Source organism: Pleurodeles waltl, chromosome 2_2 (genome assembly GCF_031143425.1).
Source record: "Pleurodeles waltl isolate 20211129_DDA chromosome 2_2, aPleWal1.hap1.20221129, whole genome shotgun sequence".
Lineage (NCBI taxonomy): Eukaryota > Metazoa > Chordata > Amphibia > Caudata > Salamandridae > Pleurodeles > Pleurodeles waltl.
Genome location: NC_090439.1, coordinates 465,261,480 through 465,281,415, shown reverse-complemented (window position 1 = coordinate 465,281,415; position 19,936 = coordinate 465,261,480).

Here is a 19,936-nt window from a genome sequence, read left to right as displayed (position 1 = left end):
AATACATATTTCTATGGTAAAATCATTGGCTCTGAAAAGATCCTTTGTTTTTATGATATGTATGTGACCACTACACATGAAATGGAATGCAGTCTCTCAAGTCATGCAGGAACACCCTGTTGTCTTTGTCTGTTAGGTGAACTCCATCATTTCAATATATCCCATCCATATTAAGCCGTGTATTATTGTGGTATATAGAGTCCATGTTATGGTCTCTGAGGAACGCAGAAACAAAGGGAGCATGGGGAAAAGTGTCATTAATTTTCCATAGGAGCCCTTCATTAGGATTTCCAATCCTACCCCAGTGCCCCTGTCATTGCCACCACAGTACACAATCTTGAGGTCTGGATGTAGGCAATTCTTAATGCTTTCAACCAAAGGGAACAATTGATGCCACTTTAACTCTCTCTAGCCAACCTAAGTAATATCCACATTAGGTAAACCCAGGTCCCTATCAATGCCACATTTGATAGCTCTCTCTCTGGTCCAAAACACAAGGTTGTGAACCACAATCCACACTTCTGTGCACTTTGAGCATTCTGGAGGGAAGATGGAGTACCAATCAGGGCAAGGTTTCAGTTGAAAAAGGCAGTTTTGAAATAAAAATGCAGTTGAAATGGAGGCTGCTAGTTATAATTTGTTAGAACACATTTGATTGGTTCTTGTTAGTATGTTGGTGCTTGAAGCTAGGTAGTGATTTTTTTAGAAAAGTAAGTGAATGTAGGATTGGGTTTTGAAAAATTAGAGAAAGTATTGATGTTTCGGATATGTTTATTTTTTAAAGATTCAACCACACCTGTTAAATCTGCTTTAGAAGTAAGCATGTTGGTCTCAGAAACTGTTATGAACTCGTGACCTACTGCTGCAAGAGAATGTTGCAACCTACATTAACATGGTAGCAGAGCTACAGGAGCATGGGGAACGGGAATAAAAAAGTCTAGACTGTGACTCTGTAGTTGCAGTTCTAATTAAAAGAATGTATTAAAAGTGTGATTAGGTGTGAATATATTTTTTATTCAAACAGGAGTGTAAATTGCATTGTTCTACATTAAAGAGCAGAAATTAATGTAGTACTCTTGCGTGGATCCACAGATCCACCATGAAGGTACACGGGGGGGCTGCGCTGTCGGTGGATCTGTGGATCTGGCCAAAACCCCTAGCAAGCAGGGCTATCTTTTGAGGAATGTTGGAAAAGATTAACTAAAGCAGCCAGTCATAACAGTTATACTATAAGTTAAATATGTAAGGGACATTGTGATTTGTTTTCTGGTGAGTAACCTTGAAAGCAAAGTTGAAAAGTTTGCCATTAATGGTTGATTTGTATGAGAGTGGTGTATTATTCTTCTGCTTGGTTTCTGCGCATTTTCAGTGAGAAGAAATTGTAACTGATACTGAGAGACAGACATATATAGCAACAAACACACTTAACATGTATGTGTACTAAACTATACTTTAGTTAAAATGCATTAGTAAATGCAGGAGTGTATAGAAGGTGGAATGACAGTGAGTAGCATGTTTATAATAATTAAAAATTAATATAAATGGAGGATAGGTGTCAAAAGTAAAGAAAAATAGAACAATCACTACAGAAAGAATAAAGGGCTCAACTTTAAATTAGAAAATCTGCTTCACAAGTCTTAAGCTGTCGTTTACTGTACAAAAATCACCCCTCAGCTAGGTTGTAGCTAGGCCACAAAGTAGAGTGCCTTGTGATTAAAAGGTGAAACGTTTTTCTGAGTTTTAGTGATTTAGATGTGCACTTTCACACTGATATGGCTAGCTATATATGCAATCCCCCAACCATACTGCAACTCACGTACCTATTTACAAAACCATAGACCCACTCACACACCCACTTAGATACTGACAGGCCCTGTTATAAATGGGGTGTTTGTTTGGCAGTCAATTTCCACTTTGTCTGAGCAGGGACCCTCACTCTAGTCAGGGCAATGGAGATACACACTTAGATAACTCCTGCTGACCCCTTTGATAGCTTGGCAATAGCAGTCAGGCTTATCTCAAAGGCACTGTGTAAAGTATTTGTACCAACACATACAGTAATACAGTGACAACACTACAAAATGGACACCACAACAGTTTAGAAAAATAAGTCATATTTATCGAAATCAAACATGACCAAAATGACAAAAATCCAACATACACAAGCCAGAAATATGAATTTTTAAAATAATATGAGTCTTGCAATGGAAACATTGATGTTACACAAAGTACCTGGTTTGTGAGAAAAATAAAGCCGCACTGGCGAGCTTGCATCGACCAACTCACCGATATATTGATTCCTTACTCTTAAGTGAGGCCGTGCATCATCTCTTCTTTGGTCAGGTAGAAGGTGCGTTGTTTTTGTCTCCCACAATAGAGTGATGCATCGATTTCCGTTGTTTGCATTGTTTTTTTATGCCCAGTGAGGATGCGTGAGAAATCTGGATGCCCGGTGTCGGAAACTTGTCCTGCGTGGGGTTTGTGTCGTTATCAGTAGCTGCAAGCGGGTGTTGCATCGTTTCTCTAGCCGTGATATGTCAATCCCGCAGCCGCAATACAAGTGGAGCACCGATTTTAGCTGTGAATCAGGGGCGCATCGTTTTTCAGCTGCGTTGCAGGGGGTGCATCAACATTTTTCCTGCACGGTGTTCGGTGCATGGATTACAGTCCTTGTTCTGTCAACTTCACCATACTCCAGTCTTTACCCACACAACCAGTAAGCGATTTATATACTCACTTACTTGTACATTTGAGACCAATAGAGTTACTAAACAAACTTACCTAAACATCTGGTGACACACCCATCGAGGGACTGATGCACTCACTCAAACATCTAGGCAAGTACTGACATAACCTAGTCACCCATCCACTTTAAGTACTTTAAAAAGTACTTTAAACATGGCTCAAGCCTACTACTGCATAGCATGAGTGTGAAGTTTTACTGTTAACTTGACTTGGCATTAGAAAACCAGCTTCACAAGTCTTAAAGTCTCCTTTTAGTACAGAAAACTCATCCATCAGCTTGGCTACAGGCAGGGCATAGAGGAGAGTCAATTATGATTTAAAGCTGAACATAACCTTCTGAGTTTCACTGGTTTGATATGCACTTCCATCCCTATGCTCAGTTATATTTGCAGTCTGCCACCCAAACTGCAAATCACTTACCTATTTACAAAAGGACAGAGCTACTCACACACCCAGACACCCAAAGAACCACTTAAACATTTACACACACCCGAAACAGCTGTTTTGTATCCAGCAGTATCTGAGGTAGTTGTACACACAGTTTTATACCCTTTTACTCACCAACAGAACCAGCAACTGATTTATATTGTCACTTACATGCATATTTGGAGGTTTATAGACACTTATGCTGGTATATTTCCTTAAATACCTGATGACAAACCTATTGATGGACTAATAGAGTCACTCAGTTATGTTGGCAAGTACTGAAACAACATAGTCAGCCATCTAGAGAAGTAATTTAATTATGGCACAGGCCTACTTCTCCATACCTAAGTGTGCAAATTTACTCTTCGTTTGACTTGGCATTACCAAACCTGCTTGACAAGCCTTAAAATCTCCTTTTATTCCAGATAATTCACCCTTTAGACAGGCTGTAGGCAGGCCATAGGGCAGATAATTTTGTGCTTAAAAGGAAACACTTTTCCTTTAGAATTTCACTAAATTACAAATGCATTTGCAGACCCTAAGACCAGTTATACATGCAATATCATACCCATACTAAAAGGTCCAGCTACAAACTTATACATACACTGACACACTCAAACACAGACTGTACAAACTAATATACTATATCAGTCACGCACAAATGCATGCACTGCCAACTCCACATACATATTGATGCATACAGTAGTATACCACTGACAAAGCCATGTGCACACTCATACAGACACTGACACACCCAAGCTTACACTAATGCAGACACTGACATACCAACCCAAACACTAATGCATCTAATAGCACACCTAGACATACACTCATGCATACACTGATACACACAAGGCATAGACTCATGGATATTTGGAGACATCTAGGCATTCACTAATGCAGACTAATGCACTGATTGACCCAGCCAAACACGAATGCAGCCACTTACACACCCAGGCATACATTTATGCATACTCTGGGACACTCGGGCATACACCTATGAAGAAATCCTACCCCCTATCAATAATAGATTCAGTAACACATCCAAGTACACACTGATGCATTCACCGACACACCTATACACATACTAATGCAGACAGTAACTCACCCAGGGGCATATTTATACTTGTTTTGTGCTGAATTTGCACTTTTTTACGCAAATTCGGTGCAAAATTAACTCCATATTTATACTTTGGCGCTAGACCCGTCTAGCACCAAAGTTATGGAGTTAAGGTCATTTTTTAGACGTGGAAACCTACTTTGCGTCAATAAGAAGCAAAGTAGGTGTTCCCGTGCAAAAAATGACTCTATGGCCTTAGCGCCATATTTCACTCCCCGTGCTAAGATCACGCATGGGGGAGGAGGGGTCAAATAATGGTGCAAAGCTTGCGTAGCACTATTAATTACCACCTGGGTCAGGGCAGGTGTTAGGGGACCTGTGGGCCTATTTCCATGGTGCCCTCCCCAGGCCCCAGGGACACCCCCACTCACAGCAGAGGGAAAGTGGAGGATGGGGACCCCATCCCATGTAAGTATAGGTAAGTACAGGTAAGTATTTTTTTTAAAGTGCCATTGGGGGCCCTGAAATGGGCCCACTACATGGCATTGGGTGCAATGGCCATGCCCAGGTGACCCTGGTCCCCTGTCCTGGCCACTGGGGTGGTGGTCATGACTCCTGTCTTTTGTAAGACAGGAGTCAAGTGGTATGGATGGTTTTGCATTAGAAAATGATGCTAGGCTGGTTAGAGTAATTTAGTTTTTACTCCAACCTGCCTAATGTCATTTTTTGGTGCAAAATTCCATTCTTCCATACCTCCACCTCACCCGGCTAATGTCATTTTTTTTACACTAGCCTTACCTTTGCACCAGCTTGCAACATTCAATAAATATGGTGCCCAGCTGGTACTCAAAAATGGTTCAAGCCAGTGCTAAACGTTTTGGTGCACAACTGCATTAGTGCAGTTTTGCAACAAAAAGTGTAAATCAGGGCCATAGTCTTCTCATAAAAGGTGATTCCAATGACTACAGCCAACACATGTTTCATCTTCAAGAATGTTTCAAGGCTGTGAAAGTTGATACATAAAAGAGCAAATCAACAGCATTACAAAACAATAACAAAAAATTGGTGACTATTTACAACTTAAACCAAGACCAGTGTGGATAATCAAAGTGTGAATTTTAATTGCCACAAATTATAAAAAATGACCCCCAACTTAGAGGATTATTATATACGAGAAAAAAGAAGATGATAAAATGATGTTGGCCTCTTTTGTTCATAGTGCTCAATCTAGGTGCGTTTACATATACGTCGTACAAGTTCAATATCTATAAACTACATAAACCCTATTATAACCATTCATTTCTACTTTGTCAGAATAAAGAGTAGAAAACATCCACCTATATGATGAGAAAATGTCACATCACATTACGATTAACCAATTGTTATAATAATGAGTAGTACACCAGATCATTGTCAAAATGCTTATAATAACTATTTTTTCTTCAATTATCAGCTTTATGGACAGACAAGGGGGATGGTGATGGACACCTGTTTTGCCCCCAGCTATGCTAATTTTCATATGGGCTGATGGGAGGAGCAGGTTCCCAGAGCCGATTCCTCAAAAGAATGGGTGAACAACATCATTTTTTGGGCCCAGTTCATCAATGGCCTCTTAGTTATTTGGAGGAGGTCCAGGGAAAGTGCCAAGTCTTTTGTTGATGGAATCAATGTGAACAATTAGAATTTTCAATTCACTATTACCATTAGTGAAAAGATTGTGGTTTTCTTGGATCTAGAGGTTATGTGTACTATCATAGACTCTGCACCAGGATATACAGAAAGCCGACGGTGGGAAATACAGTCTTGCATGCAGACAACGTTCATCCAGTGAATTTGAAGATGAGCATTTCTTATGGCGAAGCATTACATACTAGAAGGAATTGCAGTGAAGATGGAGAATTTAGGATTGCAGTGAATGAGATTAAACAGAGATTCAAAGAACAAGGGTATGCAGAGAGCATGATTGAAAGACCTTGTGGGAAGGTGGAAAAGATGAGTCGGGAACAAGTGTTGTTTGAGAAAAAGGCAAATCAAAGGAAAGAAGCCACATAGATGAGATTCATTACTCAGTACTGTGTAACACATGGAGCTATTAAGAAAATCCTTAATAAATACTGACACTTAGTTAAAAATGATCCCCTCATTGGTCCATCCATGCCATTAAAGATTGGCTGTACTTTCAGGAGAGCAAAATCAATGAGAGATGATCTTGATAAATTGTATCTCACATTTAGTGACAAGAACTTGCTATAAAAGAGTAAAGGTTTTCACAAATGCTCAAGCTGCAAGGCATGTGAATTTGGGGTGAACAAGACACATTATGTCATCTTTGGGGAGGGCCCCAATAAAGATAAAAGAAGCATATCATTGCAAAACCGATTTTGCAGTATGTGTTTTGGAATGTCCATGTGGTCGGCAATATGTGGGAGTACAATCAACCAAGTCCACAAATCATTTTACAATATGTGAGGGCAATAAAACACAAAGATCAAGCCTATCCAGTAGCCAGGTACTTTGTAAACGTGTATGCCGGTGGAGTGTCTGGGTTACACTATTATGTGATTGATGTAGCAGGAAAAAGCTTGAGGGGAGGAGACAAGGAGAAAGGACTCTGGAGGAAAGAATCTCTCTACATATTAAAATTGGATTCCAAGGCCCCAAATGGGTTAAATGTGGATGAGGAGTTACACTATCATTTATGATTGGAGAAGTATGCCTCTTTTTATGAACAAAACATGTTGAAGCTTCCTGACTTAGGAGCAGTAAAAGGGAACGGTTAACTTTGCAAGAGAGCATGACATATATGTTTCAATGTCCAGTTCATTATCTTACAGGCACACGCAGTAAAATGAAGAAGATCTTGCTTGCCTTTTGGCGTGATTGTAGTCGGACTTTGTTGTTATACATAGAATAATCATAGTGTCAAAAATCGAAATTAGGCCAAAACAATTAATTACTGGTTTGAGCAACGAATATAAACAATTTATGAATGTGATGATAATGAGAACAAAACCAAGGCAGTAACATAGAAACACAATGGGCAGAATTTATTAGTGTGCAATGACATGGTACAAATAGCAAATTATATTTGCCCCTTGCCCTTGATTGTATTTCATTAGAATATAAATGGAGTGATAGAATTATCATTGCACGAAAACATGTCAAGTCAGGCTAATGTCATAGATTACTGTTTTGCTTAATGAATATAGAATTTGTAAATGGGATGACAATGAGAACAAACTAAGATAGCGACACAGTAGCACAAAAGCAGAGTATATGAGTCTGTAACTACATAGGAAAAGTAGAAATAAATTATGTTTGTCTACTTAGCTTGAATGCATTTCATTTAAGTATATAAATTATTTTACTGTGTTTATTTTTAGGTTATTTCAATACGTTTTAATGGCCACTATGTTATGTAATGAACTTAAGTGAAGAAAAGTTTCAGAATGATAAGGTAATGAACTGTAGGAAAACTTTGCACAAATTGCACTTTTGACATTTGATAAAGTGGTGACATAATATTTCTTTTAAGTTTTTTGAATGACACAGAAACATGATCACGTATTAACATGCAAGGAATTCTGCTTCCTGTAATGTGAACAAGGCCATGTGAAGCTGAAACGTGTCATTGCTGACATTGCTGAAGGTGTGCATGGCGAAATAAATAAATTGTAGTCCACAGAGTATCAGCATCTGGCTGAATTGTGTGGGGTAGTGTAGGAGGCTGCACTGGCTTGTAGTGAGTACCAAGAGGTACTTACACCTTGCACCAGGCCCAGGTATCCCTTATTAGTGTAGAGGGGTGTCTAGCAGCTTAGGCTGATAGAAAAGGTAGCTTAGCAGAGCAGCTTAGGCTGAACTAGGAGGCAAGTGAAGCTCCTACAGTACCACTAGTGTCATATGCACAAAATCATAAGAAAACACAATACACAGATATACTAAAAATAAAGGTACTTTATTTTTATGACAATATGCCAAAGTATCTCAGTGAGTACCCTCAGTATGAGGATAGCAAATATACACAAGATATATGTACACAATACCAAAATATGCAGTAATAGCAATAGAAAACAGTGCAAACAATTTATAGTCACAATAGAATGCAATGGGGGCACATAGGGATAGGGGCAACACAAATCATATACTCTAGAAGTGGAATGCGAACCACAAATGGACCCCAAACCTATGTGACCTCGTAGAGGGTCGCTGGGACTGTAAGGAAACAGTGAGGGTTAGAAAAATAGCCCACCCCAAGACCCTGAAAAGTGGGTGCAAAGTGCACCTAAGTTCCCCAAAGAGCCCAGAAGTCGTGATAGGGGAATTCTGCAGGAAAGACCAACACCAGCAATGCAACAACGATGGATTTCCAGACGAGAGTACCTGTGGAACAAGGGGACCAAGTCCAAAAGTCACGATCAAGTCGGGAGTGGGCAGATGCCCAGGAAATGCCAGCTGTGGGTGCAAAGAAGCTGCCACCGGATGGTAAAAGCTGTGGATTCTGCAAGAAGGACAAGGGCTAGAAACTTCCCCTTTGGAGGATGGATGTCCCACGTCGTGAAGAGTCGTGCAGAGGTGTTTTCATGCAGAAAGACCGCCAACAAGCCTTGCTATCTGCAAAGGTCATGGTTAGAGTTTTTGGATGCTGCTGTGGTCCAGGAGGGACCAGGATGTCGCCAGTTGCATGAGGAGACAGAGGGGGCGTCCAGCAAGACAAAGAGCCCACTCAGGAGCAAGCAGCACCCGCAGACGTGCCGGAACAGGCACTACAAAGTGGAATGAACCGGAGCTCACTCGAAGTCACAAACGAGAGTCCCACGACGCCGGAGGACAACTCAGGAGGTTGTGCACTGCAGGTTAGAGTGCCGGGGACCCAGGCTTGGCTGTGCACAAAGGAAATCCTGGAAGAGTGCACAGGAGCCAGAGTAGCTGCAAAACATGCGGTTCCCAGCAATGCAGTCTAGCGTGGGGAGGCAAGGACTTACCTCCACCAAACTTGGACTGAAGAGTCACTGGACTGTGGGAGTCACTTGGACAGAGTTGCTGAGTTCAAGTGACCTCGCTCGTCGTCCTGAGAGGAGACCCAGAGGACCAGTGATGCAGTTCTTTAGTGCCTGCGGTTGTAGGGGGAAGATTCCGTCGACCCACGGGAGATTTCTTCGGAGCTTCTAATGCAGAGAGGAGGCAGACTACCCCCACAGCATGCACCACCAGGAAAACAGTCGAGAAGGCGGCAGGATCAGCGTTACAAGGTCGCAGTAGTGGTCTTTGCTACTTTGTTGCCGTTTTGCAGGCTTCCAGCGCGGTTAGCAGTCGATTCCTTGGCAGAAGGTGAAGAGAGAGATGCAGAGGATCTCTGATGAGCTCTTGCATTCGTTATGTAAGGAATTCCCCAAAGCAGAGACTCTAAATAGCCAGAAAAGGAGGTTTGGCTACTTAGGAGAGAGGATAGGCTAGCAACAACTGAAGGAGCCTATCAGAAGGAGTCTCTGACGTCACCTGCTGGCACTGGCCACTCAGAGCAGTCCAGTGTGCCAGCAGCACCTCTGTTTCCAAGATGGTAGAGGTCTGGAGCACACTGGAGGAGCTCTGGGCACCTCCCAGGGGAGGTGCAGGTCAGGGAAGTGGTCACTCCCCTTTCCTTTGTCCAGTTTCGCGCCAGAGCAGGGCTGAGGGATCCCTGAACCGGTGCAGACTGGCTTATGCAGAGATGGGCACCATCTGTGCCCATCAAAGCATTTCCAGAGGCTGGGGGAGGCTACTCCTCCCCAGCCCTGACACCTTTTTCCAAAGGGAGAGGGTGTAACACCCTCTCTCTGAGGAAGTCCTTTGTTCTGCCTTCCTGGGCCAAGCCTGGCTGGACCCCAGGAGGGCAGAAACCTGTCTGAGGGGTTGGCAGCAGCAGCAGCTGCAGTGAAACCCCGGGAAAGGTAGTTTGGCAGTACCCGGGTCTGAGCTAGAGACTCGGGGGATCATGGAATTGTCTCCCCAATGCCAGAATGGCATTGGAGTGACAATTCCATGATCTTAGAAATGTTACATGGCCATGTTCGGAGTTACCATTGTGACGCTATACATATGTTGTGACATATGTATAGTGCACGCGTGTAATGGTGTCCCCGCACTCACAAAGTCCGGGGAATTTGCCTTGAACAATGTGGGAGCACCTTGGCTAGTGCCAGGGTGCCCACACACTAAGTAACTTAGCAGCCAACCTTTACCAGGTAAAGGTTAGACATATAGGTGACTTATAAGTTACTTAAGTGCAGTGGTAAATGGCTGTGAAATAACGTGGACGTTATTTCACTCAGGCTGCACTGGCAGGCCTGTGTAAGAATTGTCAGATCTCCCTATGGGTGGCACAAGAAATGCTGCAGTCCATAGGGATCTCCTGGAACCCCAATACCCTGGGTACCTCAGTACCATATACTAGGGAAATATAAGGGTGTTCCAGTATGCCAATGTAAATTGGTGAAATTGGTCACTAGCCTGTTAGTGACAATTTGGAAAGAAATGAGAGAGCATAACCACTGAGGTTCTGAATAGCAGAGCCTCAGTGAGACAGTTAGTCATAACACAGGTAACACATACAGGGCACACTTATGAGCACTGGGGCCCTGGCTGGCAGGGTCCCAGTGACACATACAACTAAAACAACATATATACAGTGAAATATGGGGCTAACATGCCAGACAAGATGGTATTTTCCTACAGGTAGGATGGTGGAATTAATATATATACATATATATATATATATATATATATATATATATATATATATATATATATATATATATATATATATGTGAATATATATATATATACATACATTCATATATATATATATATATTATTACATTTAAAAAATTGGTAAATTATTACAGAAATTAAAATTATGATGTTAATAATAGTTTTACATTATATATGTGTAAATAAAGATATACACATACATATGTATGTGTTTGTTTAAATAGGTATACATTTATATATACATTTATTTTGTTATTTAACTATATTTAATCTACATTATATTACTGTTATATGTTAATATATTTAATGTCCACTATATATATATAAATATGTTAAAAAGCAATCTTTTTTTGTATTTTTCAATATTAGTATTTAGGGTTTCAATATTTCGTAAGTGAACCAAACAACAAGAAGTGCATGGTGTTTAAAGTAGAAAATCTCATAGGAAAACAAAGACTTTGACTTGGAGACAAAAACATTTTAAGGAGTTAAACTTGTTTCAAAGTAGAATTATTAAGAATTTGAAAAAGAAGATTACGAATAATAAGAGGAGAAGTGTTGTACTTAAGCAAAAGCAACATGTAGAGTCTATACTTGAGAAAGTCTTTGCTGTAAAGAGGAAACGTTTTACCTTTATATTGAACAGAATGAGGATGCTAGACAGAACAGTATTGTGCATGAGAAAAAGAGCTTTAAGAAAAAGGCTTATAAATAAAAGTCATTTTTCAAAATGAACAGAGAAATTTTTTAATGTAGAGAGCTACTTAGAAGAGAACACAATAGTGCATGATGCTGACACATCTGGTTGTTGTTATGAGGTAAAAGACAGTATTTCCATAGAAAAAGAAGAGATAGGTCCTAAGGAATGTAGACAAAGTGATAGCTAAAGAGGTACAAGGAAGATGTAGACAGGCCCCTGTGTACAAATGGAAGTGTAGCAGTATTTTTCACTGTCTATCTATAATCAATTGATAGTTTGAGAACGTTCCTAAGACAATTTTCATGCAAAAGTCTGAAACAGAAAATTCTAATGTCACAAGGAAAAGATCCATGCAAAGTTAGGAAATACACCAGCTTACAAGGGCATTCACTGGCATGAGTGCAGAAGAACTTTTCATCTCTACTTAGCTGTGCATCATTCAAAAATGCAAAACTTAGGGCTCAATTACGCGTTTGGCGGTCAGACCGCCAGTCCCGTTGTGGCAGTGGTCCCAAGTACACCATCGAGTTGGTGGTCTTTTCAATATCCTATTATGATTCCTGCAGCCTGAACTGCTGTCCATGATGACAGAGTGGGTGCTGCGTCGCCGTTAGGGCAGCATGCTCCCACCAATTACATAAACACAGTTATACTAGTAGACCCCTGGCAGAGGTTGCTGATGGCGGTCAACTGCCATGGCACACACTCAGCAGAGCACCATTACAGTGGCCATTGGATGGAGACAAACACAACACAGCTGATATACATCTGCAAAGTGGATACACCTGTAAAGCTCACTATAAAACACCCAATTCAAGACCATAATCCTGTGCCACTCCACTGCAGTTCAGCTGTTTGGACACATTTTGGCAAGAGAAGGCAGGCCTATTCTTACTATCCATCTCAATTACTACTCAACAACCACCTTGCCAGCACTCTTTTTTCCCATCCCTTTGTGTAGTTTTTTGTTGCACTGTCACTGACTTTAATTTGGGGATATGTCATGGGCCAAAAACCCAAGCTTTTCAGAGTCCGAGTTGACAGTCATTGTGGATGAAATCATAAGAGTAGAGCCACATTTGTTTGGAGCCCAAGTCCAAAAAACCTCTTTTAGTCAGAAAAGGGAAATGTGGACCAAAATAATATACCAGGTGAATGCAGTAGGCATCACCTTGTGCACACAGGAGGAAATTAGGAAGAGGTGGGATGACCTGAGGGCGAGTTCCCTGACCTCAAATCAACACATTGAGTTCAATGGGACTGCTGGTGGTCTTCACAGCAATCAGATGGTTACCATTGAAGGAGAAGGTCTTGGCCATTTTGCAATCTGAAGGCTCAGCAGGGATGCCTGGGGGAGTAGACTCTGGTAAGTTTCATCTCACTAACTGTCACCAGAGCTCAATGTCCTGTCATCCTGCCACCCAGCTTTTGCCATTGTGTTGTCTGCGTAGTTTCCTAACATGAAATCCACAAAGTACAGAGGGGTTATCTTATCATTGTCAATGTGTGTTGCTGTAGATAAGATCAAATGTATCAATTGCCATCACAGGTCACTTGTTGCATGGAGTCTGTAAGTGTGGTCCTACCAAAAATCTAATTCCAGGACCAATTATATGTGTCAACTAGTAACTAGATAGACCATCCCAAATGCAGTTTGTGAACAGGTTTGTGATACCAACCATTTTGTAAGTATTGGCAAGCAGATATCGAAATAACTGCAACTACAAGGAGGCCTTGTTTTGGCAAATCAAAACATAACAAAAATTGTATTTTGACCATGCTCACTTGTCTGGTATATCACAACTGACGTCCTTTTCACATTGAGTGAGCAATCAACAAACAATGTTCCACTCAGAGTCATTTCTGCCAACTTTGTCTTATGTTGTCTTGGCCTCCCCAACTGAAACAATTGATAAATTTAGGGGACCTCATACCAGGTATGTGCCAAGGTTTTGCAAGGGCCAAAGTCAACTCAGCTGTCTAGAAATAGCAGGTGAACCATTGTTTTTGGTCACTTGATGACTAATGTGAAATATTCAGCAAAGTTATGTTATGCCTGTATTGTACACATCAATGCATTTGGAATGGTCATATATAATTGTTAACTCTCCACTGTGTTGGCTAGAATGTTGGGGAGATGCCATGTTCAGCCCTCAATCCACAAGGTAAACACCTCAGGACATCTAATGAGCTGCATAATTTAAGGATAATGTCATAGTTTGGTATTTGCTCTAGGCAAGACTGCTGGCTTCAGGATGACAGTACTTATGTTTGTAGGTGACTATGCCAATCCTACAAGTCTCATCTGTCGTCCCAACCCTCCCAGCCACATGCAGTACCTCACCAAAAACCCAAACAGTAAATTGTGAGTTGTGGCAGCCATTACGCATAGACTCAACAGCGCAACATCTCAGGGAGTGTCATGGTTAAACGGAGATTACCCCTTTCTCACACGAACAACACGTCTCAATCAAACACACAGGAAATGAAGGAGATGCAGTAAAAGCTTAAATAGGTTTTTATTAACAATACTACCTTTTACGGTAAATGGCATGGACTGCAATGGTTAGGATAATGAACAGTGCAAGAAACAGAATTGTGAAAACGAGAGTCATTAGTACAAAGACCCCCACCATCTCGAAGTTGCATGAAATGACATGAGAGATGAAAAATGTCATAATACCCTAAAGAGGTGAACCTAACCTAAAGAGAGCTAGGTGTGATAAACCTAATCTGCCAATGTGCTGTTGATAAGAAGAGCCCCCCAACCCTCGTTACCTTGGAATGAGGTCCCTAGATTAGACTCCGACGAACAGCATCGATAGCAGCTATGGCATCAGGTCGGAATCCCTCGGACTATCTGTCTATGTGAGATCTATTTATACAGATCTTGATCGGACCCCTGACGTAGGTCTGTTCTCAAATAACAGATAACAAGACATGCTTGGGGTGGCAATTCATTCAAAAGTGCTAAGAGGGAAAGTACCTAATATGAATACCTATAGTTTTTTATCTTTGTTGCTTGATAGTGACGCCTTAGCGCGGTGGCCCTGATAACATGAAACTAAAACATTGGCCTAACTAGAAACAATGCAGCCATCTTCAAAGATAAAATTAAATAAATGTGCTAAAACTGAGCAAACTAAATAGGGGAAAAGGCACTAAGTGATGGGGGCACGAGTCAACAAGCCAGAGGGCTAATATAACTCCTGCTTCCCATTAAAACAAGATAGGGTTCACTACAATATGCTTTTTGCATCTACAAAAGGCTTGTTGACAACTTTAAGACCACTGAAATATATCACAATAGTAACCTCTGTCTATTTTTTCTTCTCTTAAGTATCTACTTACTGTATCACAAACATTTAGGATGTAGATAACACACTTCTACAAATAATATTGTTCTCTATTTCACAACAGGTCTATCTGCCAGAACACATAGCCAGAGCTTGCAGGCAGGGGAGACACCCACACCACCCAAGGACAAAGTCTTCAGGGATGACAACACTCCTGGTGATCTGGATGAGGAGGACAATGCTGGTCCACCTGGTCAGCCTGGGCAGACATCAACTGTGAGTATCACTGGGCCCACAACAACACCTCCCACACCAGCTACAACACAACAGTAAACATTATTCACCACAACCTGTGCACCTAGCACAGTAATCACCATTATGTGCCCCCAGTCCTGGATCCTGGGGGGGGGGGCAATCACCACACTTACAGAGGAGCCAGGAACCAGTGGGAGGGGGCACAGTGGACCAGAGGGCACAGGATTGTGGTAGGAAGAGTCATAAAAGGGTAACTGTGGGCAAGTTGAGTGAGGTCACAGGGGACAGTCACACCCATCGGCCATGTTTTGAGAGTCTAGCAGGAGTCTCAAGACTTGATGGGCCAGGTACTCACCAAGCTAAGGGAGATGAAGCAGCTGGATAGGGACATACATAATCAAATGGAGGCCTATAACTCCAACATGGGGTCACAAAGGGGTGCTGGTAGACATCCATACCCATCTGAGTAGGGCTTTCCCAGCACCATCTACCTTTTCTGTGGTTCAACTAGATCTGGACTATCAGCATCTGCTGCAGCCACAGGAAAGGAGACCTTGCCAGAGGAAGAAACAGATTCAGACCCCCCTGCCCTGCATCTCTGGATCCCCATGCACTGCCAAATGGGGATCTCCACACAAATTACCAGATGTAAGGATGGCAAGATCTCCATTACTAAGAAACCTCAAACCTAATTTCCTCCAGTGTCGCTTACACACTCACCCTGTGAACTATTTCTGCACACATTTACCTTTCTGTCAGCAGCAGTATTTTGGACTTTGGACTCCAAATAATGTGGCATCTCCAGCTATGGTTTCATTCACCACGACTGACTTCTTCACTTTTAATTTTTTCATGTTTGCTTTACTCAATGTTTCTTTTATCCCTGTTGACTAAAATAAATCCCCCAGTATTGAACTCATTGCCTGCTGCTGTACATCTCACATCTAGCAATGTATGCATGTAATTCAACATGAACTTGACAATGGCACAAATATCTACTTGTGTGAGTATGGAGATGTTAGATATGTACAATGTTTAGCTCAGGAAAATCACCATCTGTAGAAAACTCATCCTTTTTGCCCTGGTCACCCCCAAACATTTTGGACAGATACTGGTGGCTACTGACTCTTGGATGTGCCCTGGGTACTGCTTACCAGCCCCACGGCCAGTGCTCTGTGTAAAGTGGAAATGCAAATTAGGCTAATTATAATTGGCAGTATCAATATACCTATAAGTCCCTAGTATATGGTAGGGCATGTAGGCTTAGGGACCCCAGCATAGGTAGCTGAGGTGCCCAGTGTCATTTTAAAGGCAGGCCTGAAATGCTGGCTGCTTTTAAACTAAAGTCATATGCAAATTTGACTTTCGAATTAAAAGCACTTCCAAAGCATTAAACGACCTTATTTTTACATATACGTCACCCCTAAGTTGTGCCCTATGTGCCCCTAGGGTTGGGTGCCATGTAACTATAAGCAGGGCCCTCATAAAAAAAATACATAAGCCCTGGTGAGGTAAAACAGCTAAATTTGTTTTCCCTCACTGTGGTGAACGGCCATAGGCTAAAATGGGTAGACTTTATTTTAATTAATAAAGTTCATTTACGTGTCAGATACCTTGAGTTTGGTATCAAATCAATTGTTATAATAAATCCTACAACTTACAGTTGTTGGACTTATTTTAACTAGTTCTGGTAAAGAGTTTTAAAACTCTACCTGAAAGTTCCCAACTTCAGCACCTTAGTGCCTTTCTCTGATTGGCCAGCCTCTGGCAACCTGGCCAGGCTGCCTTGATGAGGTGTGAAGTGGCCTGGGTTGAACACTAAGGATGTCTCTTGGGGAGGAGATCTGCCTCAGTAGATGGTGAAGCAGGAAGGGGGAGGGTGGCCAAATTGGTCTTCAAAGGCAAGGAAGGACATTTGGAGCAGCCCAGCACCTCACTCACATCCTGCAACCCCAGACAATTAGGTGCCCTCTTTATTAGGTTAGGAGAGAGCAGGAGAGGGGTGTGTTTAGGATTTTTAGCCACACTAGTGGGTGGGCTCAGCCAGATCTAACCTCCAAAAATTACTTTCAGCCATGTTGGATTTTCATTGAATGTTGCTCCGTGGGATTGATTTTTGCCACACTTCCCAAGAAGTGGTCATCAATGCGGGAAGGAGCCTGCCTGTGATTGGATACCCAACCCCCCACTGTTTTTCACTTAGGAGGAAGGATAAATGTGGCAGAGCTGCACCCACACCTATGATCCCTTCAAGGAAGAACATCAGAAGAAGAAAGAGTGCCCTGCTGGACCCCTGACCCGCACCTGGACACTGCACTCTGAAGGACTGCAACAGCTGCACACTTGTGCTTCACCAGAAGACGGACTTTGCCTGGCTTCAACTGATTCAAGAAAGGACTCCTTGTTTGATACAGGTGAAAAATAGCTAACCAGAGTCCCCTGCATTAAATCCTGAAGAAACTGACCAGATGACCACTGTCCAGGGGCCATTTTGGAGTTTGAGCCAGGTGCATTCTGGGAGCTGGAGTCTGTACCCTCAAGGAGCAACTCAGAGCTTCTGGAACCTTGGGGTGAGCTGTGGACTCCAAAAAGTCCTTCAAAGACCTTCTGGAAGAAGATCCAGAAGTTTGGAGAAAATTGGTGAACTTTTTAGAAAAAGCTCCATAGAGGGACCGACCCGCCGTGGTGAGTCTAGCCAGCTTGCCTCAACTGTGACCCAGCCTGACTTGCAGGGTCGTCCCGCTGAAGAAAAATTTCCAAAAAGTGACAATGTCCGAATGTAGAAAGTTGACCGGGACCTTCCGCACAGCGTATCCAAAGAGAGCTCCAAGGACATTGGATCAAGATTTTGTTTTCGCACGGTAGAAGGATTTTCATCTCGAAAAATTGTCTAAGTTCGAACGTTTAAACCGTTACTGAGGTCTCCTGCAATGGGTATCCACAGAAGGGCCCCAGGGAGGTCAAATAAGACTTGGGACTTCATCCTGCTGAAGATAATTCTTCAAGAAAAGGGCTAAGTCAGAAGGTAAACTTTTGACCAAGAGCTTCATTGCGGTTGGCCTTAAACTTTGACCTTGCCCAGGTGGAGGTGCGACCAGATGACCAGATTGGTGCTATTCGTTTCTATGTGCTAAAAACACTAAGCTCCCATGATCTCTGCAAGTGCCTCCTGGAGAGCCGGTTCCCAGGGCCTGTCCTCCCCCTGGCACACAGCAGTCCTCCCAGTTTCCTTGTTGGCCTGTGCCTCTGTCCCCTGAACCATGTGCCCACTGCCACTGACCCCAGGTCCCTGATTGTCTTGGGTATGAGCTGTGGCCTGGGGTCCCTGTAGAGGTGGACATACTTCTGACTGACGTGTCCTGGGGAAATAGGTGTGCGTATGCTGGGTGGGTGCTGTGGTGGTGTTTCCTGATGGGGAGGCTCTGTTCTGGTGTGTGACTGGGCCTGGGTTACTGGCTGTCCTGTGGTCCCTGATGTGCCAGGTAGGTCATCCAGATCCTGAAGACCAGAGTTGCTGTCATCACTGTGGGCCTCTTCAGTTGGGGGACTGGATAGTTGTGACACCTCCTCTCCAGTGACATTGGCTGGGGTACCTGTGGGGATGTAAATGATGTGTTATGGTTTCTGTGTCTGACATATTGTGCATCTGTGGCTTGCCCTCTTTGGTTGGATTTGCCCTGGCAGCTTTCACTTGTATATGTTGGTGTATGGTGGGATAGTTAGTTCTCTGTAGTGTGCATGCTTTAGTGATGTGTGCCCATGCAGGGCTGTGACTGGTGTCCTTACATTGGTAGAGCATGCAGGGCTTGGCACTGAGATGAGTGAGATGTGATGGTGGGGCGCGTGGGAAGTGGTTGAGTGATGGAGTGAGGGTTAGGGTGGGGGTATGTGATGGCATTCAGGTAGGGGGTAGTAGTAGTAGAGAGTTGACTTACCAGAGTCCAGTCCTCCTCCTACTCCGGCCAGGCCCTCAGGATGCAGGATTGCCAAGACTTGCTCCTCCTATGCTGTTAGTTGTGGGGGAGGTGGTGGGGGTCCACCGCCAGTCCTCTGTACAGCGATCTGGTGTCTTGCTGCTATGGAACGTACCTTCCACCGTAGGTCATTCCACCTCTTCCTGATGTCATCCCTAGTTCTTGGGTGCTGTCCCATGGCATTGACCCTTCCACGATTCTCCGCCATAGCTCCATCTTCCTAGCTATAGATATCTGCTGCACCTGTGCTCAAAAAGAACTGTGGATCTACCCTGATAATTTCCTCCACTATGACCCTTAGATCCTCCTCTGTGAAACGGGGGTGTCTTTGTGGTGCCCTGGGTTTTGTGTGAGGTGTGTTGGTGAGGGTGTTTTGGGTAATGTGTTGGGTTGTGTGATGTGGGGTGCGTGAGTGGTGTATAGGTGTGAATAGTATGTGGCTCTAGTTGTGTCAGTGGTCTTGGTGTCTCTCTGCTGGCAATGGTTTGTAATGGTAAAGGGTTGTGTGTAGTGGATGTGTGTATTTTACAGTGGTGTGGTTGTGTTGGTGTGGTTGTGTATGGGTGTCAGGTGTGTGTTGTTTGAATTGTCCAATGTAGTGTTGTTTTGTTTGTGTGTGTCCATTGTGAGTGCAGCGGTATGTACCGCCAATGGTTTACCACCGTTGAATGTCCGCCTTGGTGATTTGTGGGTCATAATGTGGTGGCCGTAGTTCTTTTGGCATAACTGT